The sequence below is a fragment of the Suricata suricatta genome, chromosome 4 (genome assembly GCF_006229205.1).
Source record: "Suricata suricatta isolate VVHF042 chromosome 4, meerkat_22Aug2017_6uvM2_HiC, whole genome shotgun sequence".
Taxonomy (NCBI): Eukaryota; Metazoa; Chordata; class Mammalia; order Carnivora; family Herpestidae; genus Suricata; species Suricata suricatta.
Window position 1 is genome coordinate 132,293,038 of NC_043703.1, and position 22,011 is coordinate 132,315,048.

General features: G+C 38.6%; 1 long non-coding RNA gene across 1 annotated transcript in view; it reads left to right on the top strand.

Moving 5' to 3' along the window:
• Positions 1 to 1,805: 1,805 nt before the first annotated feature.
• Positions 1,806 to 22,011, top strand: part of LOC115289110 — a 367,076-nt gene continuing 346,870 nt past the window's right edge. Inside the window, exon 1 of the long non-coding RNA XR_003907384.1 lies at positions 1,806 to 1,863. This is a non-coding gene — a long non-coding RNA (uncharacterized LOC115289110). The remainder of the gene's footprint in view (positions 1,864 to 22,011) is intronic.

Sequence of the window (22,011 nt, forward strand, 5' to 3'; positions counted from 1 at the left end):
TATTTTCTAACCTCCATTATTTGTGCTCTTTCCAGATTTCTTCTTATGGTTGATTTTTAGTTTCATACTATTATGGTCAGAAAAGATACATGGTATGATTTTGATATTATTGAATTTGTTGAGACTTGTTTTGTGGCTTAACATGTGATCTATTCTGGACAATGTTCTGCTGTTTTGGGATGGAATGTTTTGAATATATCTGTTAAATCTATCTGGTCAAATATTTCATTTAAAGCCCCTGTTTCCTTGTTGATTTTCTGTTTGGATGATCTATCCATTGATGTAAATAGATTGTCAATGTCCCCTACTATTATGTATTACTATTGATTACTAATAAAGGTATTAGCTGTTTTATGTATTTGAGTGCTTTCATGTTGGGTGCACAGATATTACAATTGTTATATCTTCTTGTTGGATTGTTCCCTTTATGTTTATATAGCGTCTTTCTTTGTCTCTTGTTACAGTCTTTGTCTTAAAGTCTATTTTGTCTGATGTAAGTATTGCTACTCTAGCTTTTTTTTTCACTTCCATTTGCATGATAAATTATTTTCCATTTCTTCAGTTTCCTTTTTTTAAAAAAGATTTTAAATGTTTATTTTTGAGAGAGAGAGAGAGAGAGAGAGAGCAAGCGAGTGAGCACAAGTGAGGCAGAGGGTGGTGCAGAGAGAGACACACACACAGAATATGAAGCAGGCTTTAGGCTCTGAGCTGTCAGCACAGAGCCCGATGTGCAGTTTGAACTCGAACTGCAAGATCATGACCTGAGCCAAGTCGGATGCTCAACTGGCTGAGGCACCCAGGTGCTCTAGCGATTCCTTCCCTTTCAATATGCGTGTGCTTTCTGTTCTGAATAATAAGAAGAATTCATGATAGCTGCACTTTCAGTTTTGTGGAGGAGAACTTTATTAATTATAAGGGAAACAATATAAGGAATTAAACAATTATGGTAAACATAAAGAGGGAGAGGAATATACAAAGAAGCCTTAATACATCAAATTGGGTACTTACAACATCCAGCTGGGGCAACCCTGTGGTGAACAGCCCAGTTGGGGTCCTGATTGAGGGTCCTGGGCCCAGTGTCCTCTCCTCAGGTGAGGCTTCCAACTAGCTATTCCCAGTAGAGCAATATATATATACTTTGTTTGTGATTTATGGTTAGTCATTAAGTTTGCCTAAGTGTTTTAGTCAGGAGAGGTTATGTTTTAGTAACAGACAATTCCAGAATTTCAGTTGCTTAAACCAACAACAAAAATTTTTTTTCACAGTACATGTCCAAAATGAGTTGTATGGGTTTGGAGGGGGATTCTTCTCACTGAAGTTCCTCAGAGACCCAAACTGACAAAAATTCCATTTTCTCATGATGCGACTCTCTCTATATGCAACCACTGTGTGCTTCCATGATTATTGCATCAGGGGAGGAGAACAATGGAGACGCAAACATTGACAGTTATACACATTGGCCTAGAAGTGACAACTATTTGGGCTCATGTTCATTGGTCCAAACTAGTAGATGGTCTTCTCTAACTTTATATGGGAAGAAGTGATTATTCTACAAAAACTTCCTGAGATTTAATAATGCCAATCTTAGATGGTATTGATGTATTTCATTGATTCTATGATGCATGTTTTGGGTACCATTTTAGTATCTCTGAAATTGGGATGCATTGAACAATCAGTATGATTTTATAATCACCAAAGCCATTCTTTAAAAATTTATATCTGAAACTACAATGCATTTGACAATTGGTGATATCTTAGATTTGGTGATAATATAGTATTATTGCTCTTCTTTCCAGATGCTTGGCCTTCAGTGTTTTTAAGGGACCATGATATGGATGGAGTCTGTAACCTCTGCCATGCTAGGTAATGTCCTAATTACAATGATGAGCTCTAGGTAAGGCCTTCTTCTCAGCCTCCTAAATTTTCTTGTACCATTTCTGTGAGGCCAGGGGGAATAGAGAGTTTCTCGAAGCTCTCTTTCATTCCCAAGAACGACCAATCCTCTTCTCCCTTGCCCTGGTGCTGGACCCTGGTTCTGAGACAAGTCTTCTGGTTTGCTCCAGCCAGAAAGTTGGATGCTATACATGCTTATAAGACTTACAAGTCTTATAAATGCTTATAAGACTGCAGTTTCTCAAGGGCAGTGATAGTATCCTTTTTTCTCTTCCAAACAATCTCCCAGATACCCAGAGGGCCATGATAAATGCTGATTTGTGATTCAAAAATCCCATTCTATCTAGTGAAGAAGTGTGACTATCAGCCTATGACTGGCCCAGTGTACATGCTTTCTTGCTTTGAGGGTGATGGCTTTTTTACCTATATCTTTCTCATTGACTTCCAGGTCATTATCTTCTCTCTCTTTTCTGGTTTTCTAACCTATGGGCTCCTATAGTATTTGCTTTACATACCTCTTTCTGCACTCAAATGATGATGGTTAATCAGAAGTAGGAGAGACTGAGGGTTGCGGGTTGGAGGAGAATAAGCAATAGAATGGAGAGTGTGTCAAATCTGAGACTAAGGCCATCTGAAGGCTGAATTAAGAAGAAGAAAGCACAGGTTTTCTCCATGGCTCGTTCCCAAATTGTGTGGGTCTCCCAGGCTCTAGATCATACATTATAGTACTTTATATACATCACCATTAATAATGTGAGTTTTGGCAAAAGGACCAAGATGAATCTTCCACACTATTCTCATTTGCAGCTTAGGCAGCCTTTTATGTATAATTTGGTATTTATATTCTCCTGATTATAGCCAAGATAATGACCTTTATGGGAATTAATGGCTGAGTAAAGGCATTCCCTCTTTGGGAGCTTCCTGGCAACACATCTGATTCTAAGATCCAACTCACTGGCAGTCTTGCCTGGTTGTAAACAATGTGGGGCTAATCTGGGGCCAGAGAGCCTTTTTTTTGGAGGAGTTTGGGGTTAGGTTCTTATCCAGAGTCTTCTTAGCTTGAACTCCTACTCAGATATCCTGAGTCTTGATGTTTTTCTTTTCCTCTAATCTCTGCTTTTAACCTGATTCACTGGTTTATGTTTTGTTGGATGCCTTTGAATACCATAGAGTTTATGGGCTACTGCCTGAGAGCTGTCTGGTGTCTTACCAATCTCCTCATCAGCTGCCTGTCATGTGTGCTTCAGAACTGGACTTCAGGCTTTGCTCTGACTTTCCTCTTGGCCTTAGGCCGCTGCTCAATCAGCTTTTGGATCTGCTCTAGTTCCTTCTTACTGCTATCCTTGAGGTAGTAGAATGTCCCTTTGCTTTTTCATGTTCCTAGGGGTCCTCACAGTGCATAGAATCACTGTTCATGCATTCCCGGTCCATGCTGCCACAAGCTGATGCTGACATTGTCTCCTCCCTCTTCCTAACATAGCCAGTCATGCCCTGGCTCAGCCACTATCAATCCTTCATAGTCATGGGTGCTGTTTGCAGTTCTGCTCCCTTTTCTCATTCCAACCTGCCTCTGTATGTTGGGCATTTGTATGATATGACAACTGGCTTTGAAGTCAGACAGAATTGGGCTCAAATATTGGTACTACTCTTATTTTATTCAGGTTGGTTTCCTTAACTTTAAAAATTGGGTATAGCAATGCCCCGTGAAGCACCCAGCATAGTTTGTGTGCAATAACCCTTCACATATTATTAATAGAATTAGGGTAATTGTGGTTAAGTTCATGGAGTTTAGAAACAAACAGACTTGAATTCAAAATTTTGCCTCACTGCTTAACCAGTTCAGTTTCAGTGTCTGACTCCTAGCCTAGTGCTCTTGGCCTTTCTCTGGGCTCTGTCTCCACATCTTATTTTTCATATTGGCAGATGTGGACCTAGCTAACAACTTGGGTGCAGACCACTGTGCACTGTTGTATTGAATAAGGGTTGATTATCTTTGTAGGGGGGAGATTATGTGAGTAATTGATGGTCAGTCAGCCCAGCCTCTTAGCAGAAGAATGCTGTCTCTGCATGGCTCCAGGCAGCCCCAGCTTTTCTTGGTTCAGACTATTTTTTGGAGAAGAGTTAGCACCAGGGGTGTATTAGAGACAAAGAGTGATGGGAAAATTAATAAGGTGCTTGGAAGAAAAAGTGCCCCTTCTTTGGACAAAGAAGAGGTATGAACCATCAGTAGGTTGAGCTGAGAAAGAAGGAATGAGGTGATAGTACTTAAGAAATTTGCATCTAGATTGTTTGCTGGGAAAGCAAGCCAGTGATTCAGCAATTTTCTCATGTCAGCAGAAGAAGAAGGGCTGAGAGAGTCAGAGATCGTGACTGAAGGAGCAGGTTCTCTTTTTTTGGAGACTTGACAGCAGTCATGCTAGAGGGAGATAGGTTCATTATGGATACCTGAAATTTACATGTGTTCCTAAATTCTTATTGTTGATAGTAGTGACTGCAGTCTCTCTAATGTAGTCGGTCTTTCATCAGAGCGTTCAGAAGCAGCAGCAATGATTGTTTTGATTTTATTGTGTTCCATTTTCTCTGTCCACCTTGAGGGAAGCTGCAAATAAACCAGGGGAATAAGCTTAAAGATGAGCTGGCAAACCAGGAGAGAGGAGTGAGTGGCCTGGGTCCTGGGGCAGGAGAGAGGAGCGAGTGGCCTGAGTCCTGGGGTTTGAGCTGGTGGAGCGAGCAGCTGGTACCACACAGAGGGCTGGGAACAGCTCATACACCTCCTGCCTGTCCCCAAAGGTACACAGGTTCACTTCTTCCTGGTACTTGAGTCACATGTGTTTCTGTGCACAAAGGCCTTTTACACTTGGTGTAAACATTTTGAGGACTGTATAAACATAATATTCCACTGTTAAGACTCAAATTCCTGAAGTGTCCTGCTTTAACTGCATCATAACAGGAACTGTGTTTGGAATGGACTGGGGAGAATTGCCTTTTTGAGAGCTTTTATTTGAGCCCTTTTAGAAGTAGAGAAATCACTTTTGGATTATCTTTTTTTGTAAAGCTCTGCATTTCCAATTATTCCGAGTGTGCGAAATCTCCCTCTGCTCCCCCCTGCTTCTAAGTTAGTCCTTTAGGTAATTCTGAGAACTCCAAATTTGTATTCTCAAAACTTGTCTTTAAAAATAGTCATGTAAAATAATAGAATTTGCAGGAATTCTTGATGTGCTTCTTGGCTTTCCCAAAAGGTCTTTGTTCACCAGGGGACCCAGTGCAGAGAGTAAAGCCCTGCAGGATGATAGAGGGGGCCGTCCCCAGGGCTCTGCTGGAGCAAAGGAAACAGAAATACCTGCCAAGTGCACACACAAAAGTTAATAGGACAAGAACCTTGGGTTAGAAACTCAAGAGTGCTCAATCCCAAGGGGCTGGGAACTTGCTATTTGGATGATCTTGCTGTAAAAGTTTCAGAGACTCAAGAGATTTATTAATAGTTAGGGCATTGAAACCTTTGGCTGCATGCAGCATTGCCCTTTTCAATAGTAAGTTTGTCTTTTTAAATACCTAGAACTTGTACTTAATGTTCTTTACTGATTTATACAAGGCAAGGAGGCAGTAAATCAGATTATCATCACCCTTGGGAAGGAGAGCAATCTGGAATGTTAATTTTTGAGTTGAAATTACTGGTAGTTTCTTTCTTCTTTTCTTTTTTTTTTCTTTCTTTCATTTGTTGGTTCGTTGGTTCGTTCCTTCTTTTTTTTAAGGGAGAGAATAAGAGGAGGAAAGCCAAAGGTAAGTTTTTTTTTTTTAAGTGTATATTCCAGGTTTCCATTTTTGTCACTTGGTGGGTTATAGCTTATTTTCTCTTATATTTCCCCTTAAAGTGTAGGTCCAGAGACCCACTTTCAGTGGAACAAGAGATTTTGTCCCTACACGGAATATGGACCGTAGGGATTTGTTTAGGGATATTAGCCGTACTGTGATCACAGAAGAGATTTCCATATGGCTGATCAAATTTGAGACTGTTGTGTTTCATAGCTTGTTCACTGTGGCTGTATTAAAAAAAATGCCTTAATTGGTTTGTTTGTTAACTAACATATGGGGGTTTGGCAAATATGTTTGCTTTTTTCTTCTTTAATTGTAAAGTGGAAATTTCTTCCCATTTAGTAAGGCTATTAGGTATTTCCCTTTCCTGATGTGACTTGTCTCTCTATATGTATGATGTAATACACTTTATCCTTTACAAACCCGATTTTCTCAGAACATGGAGCAGAGTAGCTTCTCTGGTGGGGAGGACGGGTGAGGGAGGAGACCTTCTTAGGGAAAGGCTTGGAGTTAGGTGCCAGAGAGCCCCAGACTCATGCTGGCACTGCCGCTTACTAGCTCGGTGGACTTGAGGCCAGTAAGTGCTTGGAGCTTTAGCTTCTCACTTATATACTTGGAATAATGGCACTGGCTTTGAAGAATGTTTGTGAGGTTGAGAGTCTGCATCCACGAGGAGCATAACATATTGTCTGACTGGTTGGTATGACTTCATGAATACAGGATTGGTTCAATCCAGCAACACTTTTCTGCTGAATCTACCCTCTGCCTCCAACTTCCCCTCCAGAACCTGGTTTTGTGAAACTGAAGATTGAAGTTGGAGGGAAAACAATTAATTCTATTATGAATAGAGACATCTTGCACCCAGAATCCCATGCCCCCTCAGAGAGCTTGAAATAGCAATTTCTGCTCCCTTTTGTAGGAAGTGCTGTAAGAGTCTTAAACACAGGGTCCGAAGTCTTCCCTGGAATCAAGGGATTGTAGGCTAATTACAGTGTCAGAGTGGTGCCTCATGAGTAATGGTTGCATTCAGAATTGGCTCTTGGGATAATTAATCAGTGTAACTTTGCAAGCCTTCCATGGCCTTCTTTTCTCAGCAGTGACAACTTGATTAGTTTGGAAATATAATAATAGTTTGGTACTTAAACAGAACTGGCTTCATAATGCTCATTTTCAGGATACTCATTTTCTTTCCCTTGAGTTTTTTAACTTAATTATTTAAAGGCCTAAACAATCTTTTAAAAAATTAATGGAGAATCTTAAGGCTCTAGTTTTGATCATTGATGTGTTATAATTAGTGGAGAGCATTTTATCCCTCTTAGAGGGGACACAGCTGTGCAGCAACCATAAAACTCTACCTCTTATCCGTGGGCTCTTCCTGGGCTTACATATTTTAGGCAGAGCCAGTAACATTTCATCAAACTGGTAAAAGGGCAAGATTTATGTAGGAACTACAGCACTGGACTAGGGTGACCAACTGGTACCAATGTGTTTGGGACTTTTCCTGTTTTCACCCTGAAAGTCTTGTATCCTGGGACACCTCTCAGTCTCAGGCAGAGACAGTTTGCTCTGGCTTCTCCTGCTTTAAAAACAGGACATTTTATGTGCTGAGAACCTTGGCTAAATTAGAGCAGTTGGTTATCCTAACTGGAGTGGGAGTGTAGAGGCCTGAGTTCTAGTCCTTGATTTACCACTGCATTGGCATGTGACATTGGCCAAGTCACTTATTAAGAGGATGATGGGGTGGATGATATAATCCTGGAAGTCCCTGTTAATGTTGACAGGAAAAAGTTTATGCTTAAAAGGAAGCTTATGACTAGAATTTAGCTTGTGTGTCTTTACTTCAGGGTTTTTCTTTTTTTCTGAGAAACCAGTATCCAATTTGTCCTGCAGGGTCATATAAAAAATTCAGGGTCCAAAGTGGATAAAAATGTTCACAATACTCTGATGAAATATGAGATAGGGGGTAGATGATACTGATAAATATGGGAGTGATAGAGTGAGCAAGTAATGTTCTTGTTGATGTTACAAACCAAACAATGCAAGTATCCTACATTTCAGGATTTTCTGTTTTTGCTAACATGTAGTATTTCCCCTCTAGAGGCGTTGAAGCCTTGGTTGTAACTCTGGAATCAAGTCCATTTATAAATTGGAGTAAAGGTTGTCAAGGCAAGGTAAACTGTGTGCACAGAGTTGGAATGGCACTGATGGTCTTGGGACACTTGGAGTTTGGACTATTGTTTCCCACTGGACTCGTGATTACCTAAAGCAGCCATAACTTTCCAATTTCTCATCTCGTGCTGGGATCCAAATACAAATAAGACATGACTCTACCCTTTAGAAGCATACTGGCTTATGAGGGGTGTGGAATAGTAATTAATTAATAAACACAATATGGCAAGTTCTGTAACAGAAGCATAAGCAGAATGATGTGGGAGGGCAGAGGAAGAAGCAGTTGATCTACTATTCTGCTCCGTAGGCCAATGGCACCCTGTTTCCCAGCCCACTGGCTCATGCAGATATGTCTGTAGACCAAAGGGGTGTTCTTTGGGGTGGGACCAAGATGTTTCAAACCCTCCCTTCTGGGGTTTTATTTTTGGATGTAACAGGATACAATGACATTAGTATTATTATTGTTACTGCTCAAGGCAAAAAATAAAGAAAACAAGAATGATTTGATTTTACATTGAGTTTTCCTGAAATCCTACACTAACTTACTTCCTTTAAGCTTTTCAATGTATTAGGTGTCAGAGCAGTATGTGCACACATGATAAATTGTCCTTTTAAAATCCAGTGCTTTAACTTATTCCTTGCAACAAGAGATAGCAAAGAAATTTGGCTTCTGTCATTTTGAATCCTTGTTCTCTTTTCAAATAACAGTAAAATTATGACTCCAACATGAGTTTCTAGTTTAAATAGACACCAGTGTAGCCCCCACTGTTTAATGGTGTAATAATTTTTGGCATAGAGTGATACAGGATACTTGATTTTAACTGTCTTATATTCAGGGTAACTTGACTTTAGCATTTAATAATAGAAAGCATAAAGATTTATAGCCTGCAACAAGAAGCATTTCTTATATATTACTGATCTATCTTCATAGCATCCTTGAGAAAAAGGAGGAGGAGGTATTGCAGCCTATGTTTTATAGAAAACAAAATTGGGGTCCAGGACAGGTAAAGGCCTTGCTTAAGAAGGTGCAGCTGATCAGTAAAAAGCCTTTTCCCTGCTCCCTTGTCTCCTCACCTAATGTCCTTTTACTGAGTTGTGCTGCTTTTTTGTGGTCATCAAGATATCTCAAGGAAGTCACATTTTGTAATGGAAAATTTCACTTGCACTTATGGAATCTCAAAATACTACATCTATGGGAGCCATTCCTTCAGATGCCATTATAACTGAGATCACACTATTTTGAAACTCTTATGTCAGCATTCTTCACGTCTTTTCCCCAACGGTTACAGTTCTGGTGGGGTCATTTTTTTTTCTTTTAAAAAGCAATGTTTGGATTCATACCACGTTTCATGGTACAATAGTGCATGTTGCAACAAAGCCCCAGCACACTTCATTTAAGTTGGAAGCAGCTAGGAAGCCTCGAGGGAGACAAAGACCTGGGCATGATGGCTGAGGAGTGGTGGGAAGAGAGGGTCAGAGACTGTGAGGTCTGGGTCTTCATGCTAAGTCTGGTCATAAATTTGCTGGGTGATATTGGCCCTCAAGATCCTATCTATTTGTAAAATGGATGGACTAGGCTCTACTGTCTAGTATGGTAGCTATTTAAATCAATTAAAATGAAATAAAATAAAAAATCCAGTTCCTTAATTGCAGTAGCCACTTTATTAGTGCTTGGTAGCCACATGTCTCTAGTGGTGCTATAAGGGACAGTGTAGATCTAACACATTTCCATCACTTCAGAAAGTTCTACTGGAAATCCCTGGGCTAGACCCATCAGTGGTGCTGAGCTTCAGCAAGGATCCTCTTTTTTATGGTCTCCACCTGCCTCTGCACCAATTCCCATTTCAGTCTCATCTTCCAATTTTTATTGATCCTTCAACTTTGTCTAATTTCTACTTCCTCCTCAAAGGTCTCCTTTATACCAAATTTTGTATTCCTCAGGGATGCAGCACCGCATGGCTGTACAAGTCTTGGTTCTGCCAGTTACTAGTCGTGCAATCTTGGGCATGTTATGTAAGGTTTGTGCCTCGGTTTTCTCATCTATATATAGGGTAATAATAACATCTCTTCTTAGAGTTGGTCTAAGGATTAATTGCTGAGAAGTGCCTGGCATGGTGAGCACAGTTTGCTATCATCAGTTTTGCATTTGCCTCTCTCACGATTAATTGCTTATTGATATGCATAAGTCACGGCTCCTTGCCTCTTTCTCTCTCACTACTTGGTTTGAAGCTTCTCTTGTTTACTAATTAGTAGTACAGCTTCTCAGTCTGTTTCACATTTTCACACAATCCAGCTACTTATCTTTTTGGTAACTGAGATCGTATTAACCTAGCTTTAGTCTCTGACTTTGCTCACGTTGTTCATGATTTCACAGATTTGTGGCCCTGGGGCTCTGAGAACATCTGCAGGCTCTTTTGGTGTCTTGGAACTGATTAATCTGTGTCAGGGCCTTGAAAAAATGTAAAGCAGCCATTATGGGATCTTACTGTCTTCTCATCCATCACTGGCTTCCATTCTTTATTGACGATACATGTTCTACTCTGTAGAGTCAGCAATCATTTTTTCTTAGTAGCAAAGAAGAAAGCAAAATAGGGTTTGAGTAATTCTGCCTTCTCTCAGCAACTGAGTAACATGATATTTTCTGACTTGGGGATTGTACTCATTCCCTTTTTGTATTAACTAAATGTGCCTTTATGGTTGTCTCTGTCATGTTGTACAAGGCTTCCCTTATACCCTGTGAATCTGAGCCATGCAGTTGAACCACTGCAACATGACTGTGCTCCTTCCAGAACTTGTCTATCTGATTCCAGTTTTCTCTCTTTAGCTCTTACTCATGGAACTATGTGCTTTTACTTCTAAAGTTTGCTTAGTTCATGGTCTGTTGTTTTGTTGTTTTTCCTTCCCTCCTGCCCTACTTTGTTTCTTCGGTCTAGAAGCTCAGGGTTCAGATGCCTAGTTTCTCTAGGGAGATGTATCTTAATTCAGAAGATCTTTTTTTAATCCTGGCATGGTTTGGGTTTGCTGGGGAGATAGAAATAAACTGCATCTTGGAATGTGGTTGGTGGGATATTGAACACTGTGTTGCTCAGGTTAAGACTATATACATTACTAAACCTGATCTTTGGACTCTGATCACTTTGATCGAGGCTTTCTTTGGGGAAAATTTGTTGGCTAATATCATATTGAAGTCAGGAGATATCGAGGAAGGCAGTTTCCAACTCAACATAAAAAACTTGCTAATAAGCTGTTTTGTGTGGCATTAAGTTCCCTGTCATTGGAAGTGTTCAAACTAAGAGTAGATACTCTTCTGTTTAGGATGTTGGAATAAGATTTCTGTATTGGATGGAAGAAGAGAGCCCCTGAAATCCCCAGTATACAGAAGATTAACCTCAGGATACTTTTTTTTTTTCACCTTAAGGGCATGTTTTAGCACCTCTATCCCAGCACCCAGGACAGACAGGGCATAGAGCAAATGCTTGTTGTAGGGTATATATTGTCAAAGCGTAAAGGCCCAAGTCTTTTATTCCAGGATCACTTTTTACTTGAGGCTCTGGACATATTGGACTAATTTTATTCTTATAAACATGTCCTGTTTTTCCTTACTTCTTTGTCTTTGAACATATAACTTCAGGTTCATGGAGTTTGCTTTTTATTTGGCTAAGTCTTAACTTGACTGTCATGACAGTCAGGTCTGGGATGTCCCTCTCACTGCACTCTGGGCTTCCTTTGTAGACACATTGGACCCACTGCATGGTGCTGTCTGTAACTCTGTCCTCAGTTGTCTTCCATATGAAATGCAACTTGTTCTGGGACCCAAGGACTAAATGCCTCTTTGTTTCCCTCAGTGCCTATCTCAGTGCCTGGGACAGACTAGGAATATAATTGATGGTTGCTAAATGAGTGAAAGGAGCTGTACCGGTGGGTTTCAGGCCTTGCAGTGCTAATATGTCTCTGTTCCCTGATTTATTTCTGTCTCTGACACTTCCTTTATGAAACTGAATTACAAAGAACTTTGGGGGAAAAAATAAATAATGATAAAAGAAAAATTGACAGTGCGGTGGAGACACCAAGCCACCCCGCATTTCTTCCTTCCCCAGGGCTGTCATGAGACAGAGAAACTGAGCTGTGCTGGGTGATCCTTATCATCTTTTTAATGTGACTTGGCAAAATTAAATTATTCTCTTTTGCACTTGAAGGAGTGGGTGGATGCCTTAAAATTTAATCCAGTACCTTGTTTGGGATATCAGATCTAGAGACACTTTTGTCAAAACAGATAGGTGGATGGAGTAATCATTCAGCGTGCCTTGAAACTTTCTCTGGGCGTTGGTTTAATTAACAAAGTTTGTCACAGAGCTGTACTTGGTGTTCTTTAATGCATGCATATCATTTCCTAACCAAATTTATGAAAATGTATTGGGATGGTGAGAATTTAAAGAACTTCAGGGAATAAATCAGAATGGAAAGTTCCAAACAAGTGTAATTATTATTGTATGCATGCATGTTGTGCTCAGGCCCTCAGCCCTCCCAGGAATAGGCTGACTTCACAGTGTCTTATTAATTAAAGGAAAAACAAATGTGCTGTGGGAGTAGTTCTTTCCTCTCCTTGGGCTAACCTTGAGAGAATCACTTCAGCTTTTTGAGCCTCAGTTTTCTCAGCTGAAAAGTTAAGAGTTTGTTCGTCTTCAGGATCTCTTCAAGCTTTTAAAATCTGTAAGTAAGGCACAAATGTCTGATCTTCCTTTTTCTGAGGACTTGCACCAAAAGTAGCTTTGTGGCCGAGATGATAAACTTATATAACGTAATTTATTTATGCAAGCAATGCTTATTTGAATACTTAGTATGTGCAGGTCACTGAGTTGACAGCAAAGCCCTATTTAGGAAGCCTAGAGTTTAGAACAGGGCTTGGCAATTTTTTTCTATAAAGGGCTAGATAGTAAATATATATTTTTTAATAGTTTATTGTCAAATTGGTTTCCACACAACACCCATTGCTCTGTCACAATGACCCAACTTTGCCTTTGTAATGGGAAAGCAGTCACAAACCATATGCAAGCAATTGGGTGTGGCCTGATTTGGCTCTTGGCTACAGTTTGTAGATTCCTGAAGTAGAATATAGAGACATTTAGAGAATATATAAGCAGACAGGTGTATGATATGTAAGTGGTGTCAATTTCACAGAGATGCAAGATTAACAAGAGATACCATATCCACTAACAACTCAGTGCTTCTGATCCAAATGATCTCTCATTTTGCACAACCTTCAATATTGGCTAGATATTCCCTGTGGCCTGGCATTGCTATGATAGAATTTAGGGCAGTTTAGAGCAATTTATCTGCATCAGGTTGAGGATGAGAGCAGTCATGACTTGTCCTAAATTGCAGGGTGAAGAGCTGCTGAAGGCATATAGATTTCCACAGAGATTGGTCATTTTGCAATTACTGTTATAGGATTTGGTTACATATAATTAGTCAATAATACTACAATTTCTGCTTTGCTTCTGTTCAATCTTAATAAAAGATTTTCTGTAATTTGAGAATGAGTTAGAACCAATAAAACAGATTTAATCATTAAAAAATGGGGGGAGGTGCCTGGCTGGGTCAGTTGGTTGAGCATCTGGCTCTTGATTTTGGCTCAGGTCATGATCCCAGGGTCATGAGATTGAGCCCTGCATTGGGCTCCACACTGAGTGTGGAGCCTGCTTGAGACTCTCTCTCTCTCTCTCTCTCTCTCTCTCTCTCCCTTTCTCCCCCCCCCTTTTCCTTTGCCCCTTCCCTGCTCATGCCCTCTCTTTCCAAAATTAAAAAAAATTTAAAATATTAATTAAATTAATTAAAAAAATTAAAATTAAAATTCCAAAATTAAAAAATTATAATTTGGGGTAGGGATTCAAGATGGTAGCATAGGAAGATCCTGAATTCACCTCTTCCCATCGACACAACAAACTTGGCCTCTGTGTTTGGAACACTTTCCTCTGAAAAAGACCTAGAAACTGGATGAACAGAACCTTTACAACAAAAGATAAAAGGGTAGCATCAGAACAGGTAGGAGACCTACAATCCCGCAACTGCATTACTGGGTATATACCCAAAGAATACAAAAATACTAATTCAGAGGGATACATACACCCTGATGTTTGCAGCGGCATTATCTACAATAGCCAAATTATGGAAACAGGCCAAGTGTCTGTTGACTGATGAATAGAGATGTGGCATATGTACACAATGGAATATTGCTCAGCCATAAAAAGTGATGAAATCTTGCCATTTGCAAAGACATGGATGGAATTTGAGAGTATTAAGCTAAGTGACATAAGTCAGTGAGAGAAAGACATATTCTGTATGACTTCACTCATACATGGAATTTAAGAATTAAAACAAATAAGCAAAGGAAAAAGAGAGAGAGAGGACAAACTGATGTTTACCAGCGGGGAGGTGGTGACAGGATAGGTTAAATAGGTGATGGAGATTAAGTAGTGCACTTGTTGTGATGAGCACCTGGTGTTGTGTGAAATCATTGAATCATTATATTATACACTTGAAACTAATATTATACTGTATGTTAACTGATGTTAAAATAAAACTTAAAAAAAAAAGGATGGGAGAGGCAGAGCCATGGTCTTGCCAAACAAACAAACAAACCCATCCTAGATGTGAGATCTGCAATCAGGAGGGATCTCAAAAATACATGTTTTCCCTGAGAAGTGAGGGTGTTTTTCACATCAGGCACCCCAACCCTTAGATAATGCATAGGACAGATGAGTCCCCAAAATGCTTGGCTTTGAAAGCCAAAGTGGATTATGTCTAGGGAAATTATAAAACTGTTGAGAATAAAGAACATTGCTCTTAAAGGACTTGTGCATGGACTCATTTACCCTGGAATCCTGTGCAAAGAGATCAGTTTGAAGATTGCCTAGACCCTATGTGAAGGATGCACACATACTAATCTTGAAGCATTTGATGGACAGGCAGGAATTTGCTGACATTGTCTCTGTGGATGGAGACACCAGTAAGTGCCATTTTTTTGTGATATCATTCTAACTTAATGGTGCTGATGGGTGCCCCACTGAAGGCCCCCACCCATCCCCATGTTGCACCCTTGTGTTACAGCTGGGCTTGGTGAGAGCTCTACTCACCCCCATGCTGCAGCCATGACCCCACCACAGCATGGGCATGTGCAGCCCATAGTGCTTATGAGCCCCATGGGACATCTCCTACACAAGGCCACTCCTTTAAGATTGGGAGAGGTAGCTAATTTGCCTCATATATAAAAACAAGAGAGTCAGGCAAAATGAAGAGAAAGAGAAATATGTTCTAGACAAATAAACAAAAAGACAAAATCTCAGAAAAAGACCTTAATGAAGCAGAGATAAGGAATAAACAGTTCAGTGTAATTGTCATCAAGATACTGAACTTGGGAGAAGAAAGGAGGAAGACAGTGAGAACTTCAACTAAGAGAAAATATAAGGAATTATCAAAAGAAATTACAGACCTAAAGAAAACAATAACTGAACTGAAAAAGAAAAACCTTCTAGAGAAGTTCAACAGCAGAAGAACAGATCAGTGGGCTAGACAACAAAACAATGTAATTTACCTAGACAAAGCAGCAAAAGGAGAAAGGATTTTTAAAAAGTGGAGGTAACATAAGGGATATATCGGACAACATTAAGCAGAATAATATTCCCATTAAAGGAGTCCAAGAGAGAGAAGAGTGAAATAGCCAGTAAACTTATTTGAAGAAATAATGGCTGAAAACTTACCTAATCTGGAAAAGGAAACAGACATCCAGGTCAAGAAAACCCAGAGAATTCCAAATACAATGACCCAAAGGAGATCTACACCAAGGCACATTACAATTAAAATGGTAAATTTAAAGACAAAGAGAGACAAAAAATTAAAAATAGAATTACCCCACCACCCAACAGTAGCTCTGCTAGAAATTTATCCAAAGGATATAGGAGTGCTGATTTACAGGGGCACATGTATCCCACTGTTTATAGCAGTGCTTTCAACAATAGCCAAATTAGGGAAAGAGCCTGAATGTCCATCAACTGATGAATGGATAAAGAAGATGTGGTTTATATATACAATGGTATACTACTTGGCAATTAGAAAGAATGAAATCCTGCCATTTGCAGCAACATAGATGGAAATGGAGAGTGTCCTGCTAAGTGAAATAAGTCAGTCAGAGAAAGACAGAAATCATATGTTTTCATGCATATGTGAAACTTGAGAAACTTAACAGAAGACCATGGTGGGAAGGAAGGGGAAAAAATAGTTATAAACAGAGAGAGAGGGAGAGAAACTATAAGAGACTCTTAAATACAGAGCACAAACTGAGGGTCGATGGGGAGTGGTGAGGGAGAGGGAAAATGGCTGATGGTATTAAGGAGGGCACTTGTTTGGATGAGCACTGGGTGTTGTATGTAAGTGATGAATCATGGGAATCTACCCCAAAATGAAGAGGACACTGTATACACTGTATATTAGCCACCTTGACAATAAATTATATGAAAAAATAAAGATAAAGAGAATATTAAAAACACCAAAAAAAAAAAAACCCAACCATGTTACATGCAAAGGAAATTCCATAAGATTATCATCAGATTTCCTCACAGAAACTGACTGTGCAGGCCAGAAGATAGTAGCATGACATATTCAAAGTGCTGGAAGGAAAAAACTTCCAGCCAAGAATTCTCTACCGAGCAAGGCTATCATTCAGAATTGAAGGGAAGATTAAGCATTTTCAGGATAAGCAAAAACTAAAGGAGTTCATCACTACTAATCTGGTCATAAAGGAATTTAATTAAGCTGAAAATAAATGACAGTAATTAATAGCAAGAAAACATATGAGTGTAAAAATCTCACTGCAAAGGTTAAATATTATAGCAAAGATAGTGAATCCATCACTTATAAAGCAAGGATAAAGGTTGAAGGACAATAGTACTGAAAATAACTAAACTACAGCAATTAGTTAAGGGATATATAAAATAAAAAAATGAAAAATATGACTTCAAATATATAACACATTGGAAGGGGGCATAAAAAGTGAACTTTTGGAATGTATTCAAATTTAAGTTGGTAACAACCTAAAAATGACCATTATATACATAGGATGTTATATATGAATATCATGGTAACTGCAAAGAAAAAATTTGTATAGTAAATACATGAAAGGAATTGAGAAAGGAATCTAAGCATAACACTAAAAAACCCCATCAAACCATGAGGGAAGAGAAGAAGAGAAAAAGAAAGGAACAGAGATGAACTACAAAAAGAGCTAGAAAATAATTAAAATGGTAATAAATACATACCTATCAATGGTTAGTTTAAATGTAAATGGACTAAATAAAAAGACATAAGGTTAGTGAATGGGTTAAAAAGAGACTCATCTATATAGTATTTATAAGTACTTACATACTTCAGATGTAAATACACACACATAAACTGAAAGGGAAGGGGCAGAAATGGAATGGAAATGGAAATGGAAAGAAAGCTGGAGAAGCAATACTTTTATCAGACAAAAATAGACTTTAAAACAAAGACTCTACCAAGACACAAAAAAAGGGCATTACCTAACGAATCAGAGGTCAATCCAGCAAGATGGTATAGCACTTGTAAATATGTATATAGCCAAGATAGGAGCACAAAATATATAAAATGCAAATATCAATGGACCTCAAGGGAGAAAATGACAGGAGTATAATAATAGTAGGGGATTTTAATACCCTACCCACCTTAATGGGTAAGTCACCCAAACAGAAAATTAAGAGACATGAGCCTTAAACAACACACTAGACCTGATAGAGTTAATGGGTGTATAGAGAACATTCTATTCAAAAGCAGCAGAATGTACCTTCCTCTCAAGTACACATGGAACATTCTCCAGAATACATCACATGTTAGGATATAAACTCTCAGTAAATATGATTGAACTCATATCACATGTCTTTTCTAACCATAATGGCATGAAACTAGAAATCAATTACAAGAAGAAAGCTGGAGAATCACTAAAATGTAGAGATAAAGCAACATTCTACTGAACAATCAGTGAGTCATTGAAGAAGTTATTGGAGTAATAACTGTTGAAGTGGAGAGAATGCTTCCAAACTAATTTTATGCCTTCATACCAAAACTGACAAGTACACCACAAAAAAGGAAAATTACTGACCAATATCCTATATCCTTGATGGACATACATGCAAAAATCCTCAACAAAATGTTAGCACACTGAATTAAATAATGCATTTAAAGGATCACACAACATGATCAAACAGGATTTATGCCAGGGATGCAAGGACGGCTCAACATTTGCAAGTCAATCAAAGTGATATACCACATCAAGAAAATGAAGGGTAAAAAAGCATATGATTATCTCAGTAGGTACAGAAAAAGCATTTGACAAAGCTCAGCATCCACTTATGATAAAAACTGAACAAAGTGGGTATGGAAAGAACATACATCTATATAATAAAGGCCACAAATGACAAATCTACAGCTAACATCATACTCAGTGGTAAACATCTGAAAACCCTTCTTCTGAGATCAAGAACAAGACAAGGACGCCCACACTTGCCACTCTTTTATTCAACATAGTATCAGAAGTCCTAACCATAGCAACAAGGCAAGAAAAAAAGTAAAAGTCATCCAAATTAAAAAGAAAGACTGTTACTATTTGCAGATGACATGATATTATATATAGAAAACCCTAAAATGTTCACCAAAAGACTGTTAGAACTAATAAAAGAGTTTAGTAAAGTTGCAGGATACAAAAGTAACATATAGAAACCTGTGGTGTTTCTATACACTAATCATGAACTATCAGAAAGAGAAAATTAAAAAAAACAATCCCATTTACAATTGCATCAAAAAGAATTAAATACTTAGAAATAAATTTAACGTGGAGGTGAAAGACCTATACACTGAAAACTGTAAGACATTGATAAAAGAAATTGAAGAAGATATAAGTTAATGGAAATATATTCCATACTCATGGATTGGGAGAATTGATATTGTTAAAGTGTCCATACTGCCCAAAGAAATGTACAGATTCAGTGTAATCTCTATCAAAATTCATTTTTCATAGAACTAGAACAAATAATTCTAAAATTTGTATGAAACCACAAAAGATCCCAAATAGCCAAAACAATTTTGAGAAAGAAGAACAAAGCTGGAGGTATGCTCCCTGATTTCAAGATATAGTACATAACTATAGTAATCAAACAGTATGCTATGGGAATAAAAAAAGATACATAGATCAATGGAACAGAATTGAGAGCCCAGAAATAAAGCCACACGTATACAACAGTTAACTTATGATAAAGGAGCTAAGAATGTACGATGGAGAAGCGGCAGTTTCTTCAATAAATGGTGCTGGAAAAACTGGGTCGCCATATGCAAAAGAATGAAACTAGACAGCTATCTTACACCATACATAAAAACTAACTCAAAATTTATTAAAGATTTGGGTGTAAGTCCTGAAACCATAAAATTGCTAGACGAGAAGATAGTCAGTAAAGCTCCTTGACATCAGTTTTAGGGATGTGTTTATGGATCTGACTTTAAAGCCTAGGGAAACAAAAGCAAAACTAAACAAGTGGACTGCATTGAACAAGAAAGCTGCACAGCAAAGGAAACCATCATTAAAATGAAAAGGCAACTTACAAAATGGGAGAAGATATTTGCAAATCATGTATTTGTTAAGGGGTTAATATTCAAAAAATATAAAGAACTCATACAATTCAACAATAAGAAAACAAATAGCCCAATTAAAAAGTGGGCAGAGGATTTGAATAGATATTTTCCCAAAGAAGACATAACAGGTGGCTAATAGGCACACAAAAAGATGCTCAACATCAGGGAAATGCAGATCAAAACCACAATGAGATATCATCTCACACCTTTTAGACTGGCTGTTATCAAAAAATAAAAAATAACAAAGATTGAAGATGATGTGGAGAAAAAGGAACTCTTGTATACTGTTGTTGGGAATGTAAATTGGTGCAGCCACTTGGAAAATTGTATGGAGTTTCCTCAAAAAATTAAGAATAGATGTACCATATGATCTAGCTATTCCACTCTAGGTATCTCTATGAAGAATACGAAAACACTAATTTGAAAATATATATGCAATCCTATGTTCATTACAGCCTTATGTAAAATATCCAGGATATAGAAACAGCCTGAGTGATGAATGGATAAAGAGGATGAGGGGCACACACAGACACACATGCACACACATACACCATTCAGAATACTACTAAGCCATAAGAAAGAATGTAATCTTGCCATTTGCAGCAACATGGTTGGACCTAGAGGGTTATGTGCTAAGTGAAATAAGTGAGATGGAGAAAGACAAATACCAAATAATTTTATGCATATGTAGAATCTAAAACATTAAAACAAATACACAAACAAAACAGTACAAATATAAACTCATTGTTTGTATAAACCCATACAAACTAAGATTGATGGTCATCAGAGAGGAATGGGGCTAGTTGAGTGAAATGGATGAAGGATGTAAATTGTATGGTGACAGGTGGAACTAGACTCTTGATCACTATGTAGTGCATACAGATGTTAAATTATAATGTTGTACATCTGAAACTTATATACCAATTTACCTTAATAAAACTTGGGGTGTGGGAATCTAAATGCATTTCTTCTTTGTTACCAATGCAGAGGCCAAAATTTTTTTTTTTTCATTTGCTTTGTGGTGCCAGGCTTCTTTAAAAACAACAGCAATTTAATGATACTCCTTTTTGCAGAAGTACATTTGCAGACCTGTCTAAGAGACTTATGATTAGGAAGAAGAAAGAAAAGCACCTATGTCTCCTACCCAGAGGTTATTTTGCTGCTCTATAGCTGTGATGGGGATTTTGCCTTTCTCTGCAGTCATTTTTAGTTCTTTGTTTTTGTGATGAGGTGGTATGATGCAGAGGAAGGCTGGCCAGGTCCTTGGCCATGCTTCCGTACGTGCTTTCCCCTCAAACCTAGTCTGCATCAGGCCTATGGGGCTGATGGGGAAAAAATAGACTCTTTCAATGATGTGTCTGAACAAAGAGCAAGTGACTTTTAGACATCCTCTCCTCCTGTGGAGTAGGCCCCATAGAACAGATATATAGTGATATTTCACCCAAGTGAAGTAGCAGCAGGATTTTCTGATGAATGTGAAAGTCAGGCAGCTGGACTCCTTCACTGTGGACAGACCCATGTGTGACACGTTGAGTGTCATTCTTTCCTTTTGCTTCAGTAGTCAACAGCAGGCCACCTGAGGATGCTGAGCAGCCTGTTCAAGAAGCCCTAGGCAAAGGAGGAAAGACATGGATATTTACTGATTGCCTTCTTTGGGGGCATTTAATATACTTTATCTCACTCTTTATAATACCTTATGTGGTAGGGATTATTATACCATTTGCTTTAGGATGAAATCAAGGTTCAGAGAGGCTAAGGAGGTTAAATAAGCTGCTCCAAGTCATGTACCTAATAAGAAACTGACCAGGGATTTAACTGCAGTTTGGATTTCAAAGCCTCATTCTACTCTACACTGCTTCAAAATAGTTTAATGAGAAATAGTCAAGCTATTTTGCCAGCAGTTCAAAAAGAGAAATAGAATTGCACTCTAGTACAAATTGGGATTTAGTGCAAAGCCTCCCGTTCATAGGCAGGGAAGGTGAGAGCCCTTGCAGTCTTCTCATCTTTGAGGACACACTGGAATCATTTGGGGAGTTTGAAAAAACGCCTAAGCTTGTGTCTCATCCCAGTGATTCTGATTTGATTGTCCTGGAGTGTGACTTGGGCATGGGGATTTTTTAAATACTCCTTGGGTGATTCTAATGTGCAGCCAGCCAGGGCTGAGAACCACTGGCTTGGAGAGATTATTATATGACATGATAAGGGTTGACATCCTCTTGTAGCTCATCTGGACGTGTTTCATGGGATATATGTATATATTTCTGAGACAGAAAAGAGATAATCTATGAAGTTTCTGGTAACAGCAGCTTTTTGTCCAAACCGCAGTCAATTTCATGGCTTAACGTGAGTCCCAGTGCTGGTTTGATACCCTCTCAGACTGTGTCTCTTAGGGACATAGGGAACGTGATTTTAAAGCATAATAACTGCTTTTGAGATTTAACATTT